The sequence below is a fragment of the Salmo salar genome, unplaced genomic scaffold, assembly GCF_905237065.1.
Source record: "Salmo salar unplaced genomic scaffold, Ssal_v3.1, whole genome shotgun sequence".
In the NCBI taxonomy this organism is placed as follows: Eukaryota; Metazoa; Chordata; class Actinopteri; order Salmoniformes; family Salmonidae; genus Salmo; species Salmo salar.
This window is the reverse complement of record NW_025548036.1, coordinates 170,001-180,183: the sequence shown is the minus strand read 5'-3', so window position 1 is coordinate 180,183 and position 10,183 is coordinate 170,001.

Sequence of the window (10,183 nt, the reverse complement as noted above, 5' to 3'; positions counted from 1 at the left end):
CATGTATTTTTATTTGAGGATATTTTCATACATATCTGTTTCACCATTTAGAATAATAAAAGCACTTTATCTATCTAGTCCCCCTATATAACCTGTTAGGGCTCGGGGGCAGTATTGACACGGCCGGATAAAAAACATACCCGATTTAATCTGGTTACTACTCTTACCCAGTAACTAGAATATGCATATCATTATTGGCTTTGGATAGAAAACACCCTAAAGTTTCTAAAACTGTTTGAATGGTGTCTGTGAGTATAACAGAACTCCTATGGCAGGCAAAAACCTGAGAAGATTTCATGCAGGAAGTGGCCTGTCTGACAAGTTGTGTTTCATCTTGGCTCTTTTTATTGAAGACTGAGGATCTTTGCTCTAACGTGACACTTCCTACGGCTCCCATAGGCTCTCACAGCCCGGGGAAAAAGCTGAACGATATCGAGGCAGCCTCTGGCTGAAACACATTATCGCTTTTGGCAATTGGCCGATCAGAGTACTATGGGCTTAGGCGCGCGCCGAGTCGACCCCATGCTTTAATTTCTTTCGTCTGTTTACCTAAACGCAGATTACCGGTCGGAATATTATCGCTTTTTTATGAGAAAAATGGCATAAAAATTGATTTTAAACAGCGGTTGACATGCTTCGAAGTACGGTAATGGAATATTTAGAATTTTTTTGTCACGAATTGCGCCATGCTCGTAACCCTTCTTTACCCTTTCGGATAGTGTCTTGAACGCACGAACAAAACGCCGCTGTTTGGATATAACGATGGATTATTTTGAACCAAACCAACATTTGTTATTGAAGTAGAAGTCCTGGGAGTGCATTCTGACGAAGACAGCAAAGGTAATAACATTTTTCTTATAGTAAATCTGACTTTGGTGAGTGCTAAACTTGCTGGGTGTCTAAATAGCTAGCCCTGTGATGCCGGGCTATCTACTCAGAATATTGCAAAATGTGCTTTCACCTAAAAAGCTATTTTATAATCTGACATATCGAGTGCATAGAGGAGTTCTGTATCTATAATTCTTAAAAGAATTGTTATGCTTTTTGTGAATGTTTATCGTGAGTAATTTAGTAAATTCACCGGCAGTGTTCGGTGGGAATGCTAGTCACATGCTAGTCACATGCTAATGTAAAAAGCTGGTTTTTGATATAAATATGAACTTGATTGAACAAAACATGCATGCATTGTATAACATAATGTCCTAGGTTTGTCATCTGATGAAGATCATCAAAGGTTAGTGCTGCATTTAGCTGTGGTTTGGGTTTATGTGACATTATATGCTAGCTTGAAAAATGGGTGTCTGATTATTTCTGGCTGGGTACTCTGCTGACATAATCTAATGTTTTGCTTTCGTTGTAAAGCCTTTTTGAAATCGGACAGTGTGGTTAGATTAACGAGAGTCTTGTCTTTAAAATGGTGTAAAATAGTCATATGTTTGAGAAATTGAAGTTTTTGCATTTTTGAGGTTTTTGAATAACGCGCCACAGGATTACACTGGCTGTTACGTAGGTGGGACGATTTGGTGCCACCTGCCCTAGAGAGGTTAAAGAAGTCATATGTTTCCTGACCAATTCACTCATAGTGTATTAAATTAGTCAAAAGTTTACTATTTGGTTCCATATTCTTTGACTGCAATGACTACATCAAGCTTGTGACTGCCATGATTGAGAAAGATCATGAACAATAATTAGTGAGAAAGTTACAGAGGCTTCAACAAAACCTGCTAACCTCTCACCATTACCAATAACAGAGGATACAACAAAACATGCTAACCTCTCACCATTACCAATAACAGAGGCTACAACAAAACATGCTAACCTCTCACCATTACCCATAACAGAGGATACAACAAAACATGCTAACCTCTCACCATTACCAATAACAGAGGATACAACAAAACATGCTAACCTCTCACCCTTACCAATAACAGAGGCTACAACAAAACATGCTAACCTCTCACCATTACCAATAACAGAGGCTACAACAAAACATGCTAACCTCTCACCATTACCAATAACAGAGGCTACAACAAAACATGCTAACCTCTCACCATTACCAATAACAGAGGATACAACAAAACATGCTAACCTCTCACCATTACCAATAACAGAGGCTACAACAAAACATGCTAACCTCTCACCATTACCAATAACAGAGGCTACAACAAAACATGCTAACCTCTCACCATTACCAATAACAGAGGCTACAACAAAACAAGCTAACCTCTCACCATTACCAATAACAGAGACGACAACGAAACACGTGTTGACCAACTACAGGAATACTAACCTCAGAGTCTCCAGTCTGCAGTGTGGATCCTCCAGTCCAGCAGAGAGCAGCTCCACTCCTGAATCCTTCAGGTCATTGTTACTCAGGTCCAGCTCTCTCAGGTGTGAGGGGTTTGAACTGAGAACTGAGGCCAACACTTTACAGGATGTGTCTGTGAGTTTACAGCCAGTGAGTCTGCCAACACAGAAGAAATACAATGACAGACATTTTGTATTAAAATGACACGCTTAGCTTTCTCTGTTTACGCTGTTACCCGTTTACAAATAATGTGTTGGGTTTGACCTCAGAGCTGAGACCAGAGAAGCACAGCCTTCCTCTGTGACTAGACAGCCTGACAGCCTGCAAAGAGTCAAATCATATTAAAATCACACTGCTATTCTTTGGTGGTGAAAATAGTGGCAGTTTATTTCTTCAAAATATTCAGATACATCAGTGTCCTGAAACCTTCCATATCTACTCATACATTAAAGTATCATATTATAAATTACAAATTATCAAAGTTTTGCCTGCAGATAGAAACATGTATAGTACAAATATTTGAGTAGACTGACCAGACCAGTTTAAAAGCAGTATCAGTCAAAAGACAGACAGTGAGGTATCAGATTTAGATTGTATTGAGTATACAGTCCACACCATATCTATTTTGACAGTGAAGATAACATTTTAAATGTGGCTCTATACTCCAACATTTTGGATTTCAGATCAAATGTTTCATATGAGGTGACAGTATATAATGTCACCTTTTATTTGAGGATATTTTCATACATATCTGATTCGCCATTTAGAAAAATGAAAGCACTTTATGCATCTAGTCCCCCTATTTAAAGAAGTCATATGTTTTCTGACCAATTCACTCATAGTGTATTAAATTAGTCAAAAGTTTATTATTTGGTCCCATATTCTTTGACTGCAATGACTACATCAACCCTGTGACTGCCATGATTGAGAAAGATCATGAATAATAATGAGTGAGAGAGTTACAGAGGCTACAACAAAACATGTTAACCTCTCACCATTACCAATAACAGAGGCTACAACAAAACATGCTAACCTCTCACCATTACCAATAACAGAGGCTACAACAAAACATGCTAACCTCTCACCATTACCAATAACAGAGGCTACAACAAAACATGCTAACCTCTCACCATTACCAATAACAGAGGCTACAACAAAACATGCTAACCTCTCACCATTACCAATAACAGAGGCTACAACAAAACATGCTAACCTCTCACCATTACCAATAACAGAGGCTACAACAAAACATGCTAACCTCTCACCATTACCAATAACAGAGGCTACAACAAAACATGCTAACCTCTCACCATTACCAATAACAGTGGCTACAACAAAACATGCTAACCTCTCACCATTACCAATAACAGAGAATACAACAAAACATGCTAACCTCTCACCATTACCAATAACAGAGGCTACAACAAAACATGCTAACCTCTCACCATTACCAATAACAGAGGATACAACAAAACATGCTAACCTCTCACCATTACCAATAACAGAGGCTACAACTAAACATGCTAACCTCTCACCATTACCAATAACATAGGCTACAACAAAACATGCTAACCTCTCACCATTACCAATACAGAGACTACAACAAAACATGCTAACCTCTCACCATTACCAATAACAGAGGCTACAACAAAACATGCTAACCTCTCACCATTACCAATAACAGAGGCTACAACAAAACATGCTAACCTCTCACCATTACCAATAACAGAGGATACAACAAAACATGCTAACCTCTCACCATTACCAATAACAGAGGATACAACAAAACATGCTAACCTCTCACCATTACCAATAACAGAGGCTACAACAAAACATGCTAACCTCTCACCATTACCAATAACAGAGGCTACAACAAAACATGCTAACCTCTCACCATTACCAATAACAGAGGCTACAACAAAACATGCTAACCTCTCACCATTACCAATAACAGAGGATACAACAAAACATGCTAACCTCTCACCATTACCAATAACAGAGGATACAACAAAACATGCTAACCTCTCACCATTACCAATAACAGAGGCTACAACAAAACATGCTAACCTCTCATCATTACCAATAACAGAGGCTACAACAAAACATGCTAACCTCTCACCATTACCAATAGCAGAGGCTACAACAAAACATGCTAACCTCTCATCATTACCAATTTATTTATTTATTTCACCTTTATTTAACCAGGTAGGCAAGTTGAGAACAAGTTCTCATTTACAATTACGACCTGGCCAAGTTAAAGCAAAGCAGTTCGACACATATAACAACACAGAGTGACACATGGAGTTAAACAAATGTAACCCTCTCACCAGGCTTGAATATGACTCTCACAACATTAACATATGTAGAGTATCTCAGCAGCATGGGATGTTAGGTGAGAAGGACATCTCCAATAAGAATTCCTATTGTAAACTATCTAGGGTTATGACAATAGGGTATTAACTTCAGATGAAATGATTATAGGTTTCTGTTATTGAATCAGGATAAACCATCCCATGCATTAAATTAAAACAATTAATGACTCCACCAAGGCAACATACATAACGTTCCATATGTGTATTAAAACATTTTCAAACACAAATACATGTTCAGACACAACATCAAAAGAAAAAAAAAATAATAATAAACCCCAATGAGTCGTGCACAACCCGTGTCCAAATTAAGCACCTCACATTGTGGTTACTCACTACTTGGTAGATATTCCCTCAGCGAAGTATGGCAGTTCCATGCAGGTTTCCTCACCAAGTCCAAGGCAGCACAGCTACCCATGCAGACAGTACTCCTTAGTAACCGATATCCCCATGGCAACACGAACTCGTTAAGCTTCCCAAGCAATTATCTCCCGGTGTCACACGATGCTAGGCTAACCTCAATGCTGGCTAATACCTCCACAACGAGACGGTAGATTCAGTCTTTACTAAGTTTTAACTAAATTATAACAACTCTTTTATTAAATAAAACATGTATTTCCCTTCATGTCTTAGTAGCTATGGGTTTTGTTGTAGTTCTGTCGTCTTCTTTTATAATTTTTCTTCACCAACCGTCCTGAGGTAAAACGTCCATCCTTTCATCAACGTCTTTTTCCCTCCCGTTAACCAGGTCAACTCCCATTGGCCACAACTTAACAAGCGACCTTATTGGTCAAAATGTAAACTTCAAAGTAAAACAAACTATTCACTTATACATTAAATAAATATTTCTTCAAAAAGCATAATGCATTAACAACATTACAGTTTAGGAGCATTTCAATCATCTTTTAAATATAATACCAATTAATTATAACAAATAAACTCAATACTTGGTTCAAACAAGGGTATTACACAAACATACAGTCAATAATACAGTAGAAAAATAAGTCTATATACAATGTGAGCAAATGAAGTGAAATAAGGGAGGTAAAGGCAAAAAAAGGCCATGGTGGCAATGTAAATCCAATATAGCAAGTAAAACACTGGAATGGTAGATATGCAGTGGAAGAAAGTGCAAAGTAGAAATAATGGGGTGCAAAGGAGCTTAATAAATAAATACAGTAGGGCAAGAGGTAGTTGGGCTAAATTATAGATGGGCTATGTACAGGTGCAGTAATCTGTGAGCTGCTCTGACAGCTGGTGCTTAAAGCTAGTGAGGGAGATAAGTGTTTCCAGTTTTAGAGATTTTTGTAGTTCGTTCCAGTCATTGGCAGCAGAGAACTGGAAGGAGAGGCGGCCGAAGGAGGAATTGTCTTTGGGGGTGACCAGAGAGATACACCTGCTGGAGCGCGTGCTACAGGTGGGTGCTGCTATGGTGACCAGTGAGCGGAGATAAGGGGGGACTTTACCTAGCAGGGTCTTGTAGATGACCTGGAGCCAGTGGGTTTGGCGACGAGTATGAAGCGAGGGCCAGACAATGAGAGCGTACAGGTCGCAGTGGTGGGTAATACAGTGGGGAAAATTTTTATTTTATTTTTTTATTTCCCTCATTAAAATGCAAATCAATTTATAACATTTCTGACATGCGTTTTTCTGGATGTTTTTGTTGTTATTCTGTCTCTCACTGTTCAAATAAACCATTAAAATTATAGACTGATCCTTTCTTTGTCAGTGGGCAAACGTACAAAATCAGCAGGGGATCAAATACTTTTTCCCCCCACTGTATATGGGGCTTTGGTGACAAAACGGATGGCACTGTGATAGACTGCATCCAGTTTATTGAGTAGGGTATTGGAGGCTATTTTGTAAATGACATCGCCGAAGTCGAGGATCGGTAGGATGGTCAGTTTTATAAGGGTATGTTTGGCAGCATGAGTGAAGGATGCTATGTTGCGAAATAGGAAGCCAATTCTAGATTTAATTTTGGATTGGAGATGCTTATAGTGAGTCTGGAAGGAGAGTTTACAGTCTAACCAGACACCTAGGTATTTGTAGTTGTCCACATATTCTAAGTCAGAACCGTCCAGAGTAGTGATGCTGGACAGGCGGGCAGGTGCAGGCAGCGATCGGTTGAAGAGCATGCATTTAGTTTTACTTGTATTTAAGAGCAGTTGGAGGCCACGGAAGGAGAGTTGTATGGCATTGAAGCTCGTCTAGAGGTTAGTTAACACAGTGTCCAAAGAAGGGCCAGAAGTATACAGAATAACACCAATAACAAAGGGGGTCTGATATTTGTGCCTCTGTAACTTTCTCATTCATCATCATTCACGATTCATTCATGATTATTCATAATCATGGTAGCATCCACATGAATGTAGAAGTGTTCAGAAACATCTTCTATTCTTACTGACAATACAAGTGAAGTGACTCCAAAATGACAGGACATTATTCACCGTTCAGTTTCTATTAGGAAAAACATCATCCAAAACACAACCAAGACAAACTGCAAATGAATTCAACAAGTTTGTAGAATCACAAGCTTGATGTAATCACTGCAGGCATGGAATATGGGACCAAATACTAAACTTATGACTACTTTAATACAATATAAGTGAATTTGTCCGAATATGTACAACTTTTTCAAATGGGAGAACTAAATACATAAAGTGCTTTCCTTTCTTAACAGTAACACAGCTATGTATGAAAATACCCTCAAATAAAAGTGACATTCTGTAAGGTCACCTAATATGAAACATTCTATCTCAAATCCAAAATGCTGGAGCATAGCACCACATTTAAAACTGTAAGCTTCACTGTCCAAACACATATGGTGTGTACTATGTGTGCCTGGTAAACACATGTGAATCTAGTGAACAGTTATCACTTGTTGACCAACTACAGGAATACTGACCTCAGAGTCTCCAGTTTACAGTGTGGATCCTCCAGTCCAGCAGAGAGCAGCTCCACTCCTGAATCCTTCAGGTCATTGTTACTCAGGTCCAGCTCTCTCAGGTGTGAGTGGTTTGACTCCAGAGCTGAGACCAGAGAAGCACAGCCTTCCTCTGTGACTCCACAGCCTGACAGCCTGCAACGAGATCATCATGACTTCACAAACACACTGGTAATTTAACACCAGTAGTGTAGAAGGACAATGGTAGATGCATTTGCTTCATATTCCCAAACAACATATAGATTCATCTCCCATCTCCTTGAATTGTATGGTCATATTGTTATACTATTGTCAAAATCAATGCATTTTTTCTATATGTTTTTCAATATAATATTATATACATATTATAATACACATTTTTCCTAAACTGAATATTTCTTCCTGATGATTAGTTCTTATATGTCATTTTATGTACTCACAGAGCAGCTCTGGAGGCTTTGACCACTGGCAGCAGCCTCAGAAGACCTTCCTCTGATCTGGAGTATTTCTTCAGGTCAAACACATCAAGCTCCTTTTCTGAAGTCAGCAACACAAAGACCAGAGCTGACCACTGTGCAGGTGACAGGTTGGGTTTTGAGAGACTTCCTGAGCTCAGGTAGCTTTGGATCTCCTCCACTAGAGAATGGTCATTCAGTTCATTCAGACAGTGGAACAGATTGATGCACCTCTCTGGAGAGGGATTCTCCCTGATCTTCTCCTTGATGTAGTTCACTGTGTCTTCATGGCTCTGTGAGCTGATTCTTGTCTTTGTCAGTAGACCTCGTAAGTGCTTCTGATTGGACTCCAGTGAGAGGCCCAGAAGGAAGCGGAGGAAAAGGTCCAGGTTTCCTGTCTCACTTTGTAAGGCTTTATCCACAGCACTCTTGTAGACAGTAACTTCAGGCTTGTCTCTGAACAGCGCAGAAAGGTTCCTGGACGTTGATTGCGGTTCGGCCATTAGATTCTCATTGTTGTTGATGAATGAGAGGAACACATATACAGCAGCCAGAAACTCCTGAATGCTCAGATGAACAAAGCAGTACACCTTGTCCTGGTACAGCCCACATTCCTCTTTAAAGATCTGTGTGCACAATCCTGAGTACACTGAGGCTTCATTGACATCAATGCCAGCCTCTTTCAGGTCTTCTTCATAGAAAATCAGATTGCCCTTCACAAGCTGTTGAAAAGCCAGTTTTCCCAGTGACAGAATGCTCTCTTCATTCAAGTGTGGACCTGTCTCTTCTTTCCCAAGATACTTTTCATTGTTCTGTTTGGTATGAAACACCACAAGGTGTGTGTACATCTCAGTCAGAGTCTTGGGCATCTCTTCTCTCTTATGTTTCAGCATGTGTTCGAGGACTGTTGCAGAAATCCAACAGAAGACTGGAATGTGGCACATGATGTGGAGGCTCCTTGATGTCTTTATGTGTGAGATGATTCTGTTGGCCAGGTCCTCATCAATGAATCTCTTCCTGAAGTACTCCTCCTTCTGTGGGTCATTGAACCCTCGTACCTCTGTCACCTGGTCAACACACCCTGAAGGGATCTTATTGGCTGCTGCAGGTCGGGTAGTTATCCAGAGGAGAGCAGAGGGAAGCAGATTTCCCTTGATGAGATTTGTCAGCAGAACATCCACTGAGGTTGACTCTGTGACGTCCCAACAGATCTTGTTCTTCTGGAAGTCTAAGGGCAGTCGGCACTCATCCAGACCATCAAAGATGAACAGAACTTTGTACTTGTCGTAGTTGGAGATTCCTGATTGTTTGGTTTCCATTGAGAAGTGATTAAGAAGTTCAATCAAAGTGTGTTTGTCCCCTTTCATCAAATTCAGCTCCCGGAAAGGGAATGAAAATACAAATTGAACATCCTGATTTGCTTTGCCTTCAGCCCAGTCCAGAATGAACTTCTGCACAGAGACTGTTTTTCCAATGCCAGCGACTCCCTTTGTCAGCACAGTTCTGATACGTTTGTCTTGTCCAGTTAAGGGTTTGAAGATGTCGTTACATTTGATTGCAGTCTCTGGTCTTGCTTGTTTCCTGGTTGTTGTCTCAATCTGTCTCAGCTCATGTTCATTATTGACCTGTCCTGTTCCACCCTCTGTGATGTAGAGCTCTGTGTAGATCTTATTGAGAAGTGTTGGGTTTCCTTGTTTAGCGATCCCCTCAAATACACATTGAAACTTCTTCTTTAGATTAGATTTGAGTTCATGTTGGCAAATCACAGCAAGCTCATCTGAACGAAGAAATAACACAGAGGATATTAATATTACGTCTGTTTTAATGGCTACAGTATTGTAGGACTGTTATAAAGTTTTAAAGTATAATAATTTATTATCTTAACTGACTGTATAAACGTGTAAACGTTTTCATAATGCATTACAGACTGGTGTGACTGATTATATTATTATTGGTGTTATTGATGGTATTATTAATGTTGTCTCTCTCTGTCTCTCTCTCTAAATTAATCAACACAACACATCCCTGCTGCTACTTGATGAGGCCACTAGGTGTTGTGTTAAGGCTGCGACAATATCATTGAGTTACACAGCTACTTTTGCTGTACTTTAGCTACAGCTTTTAA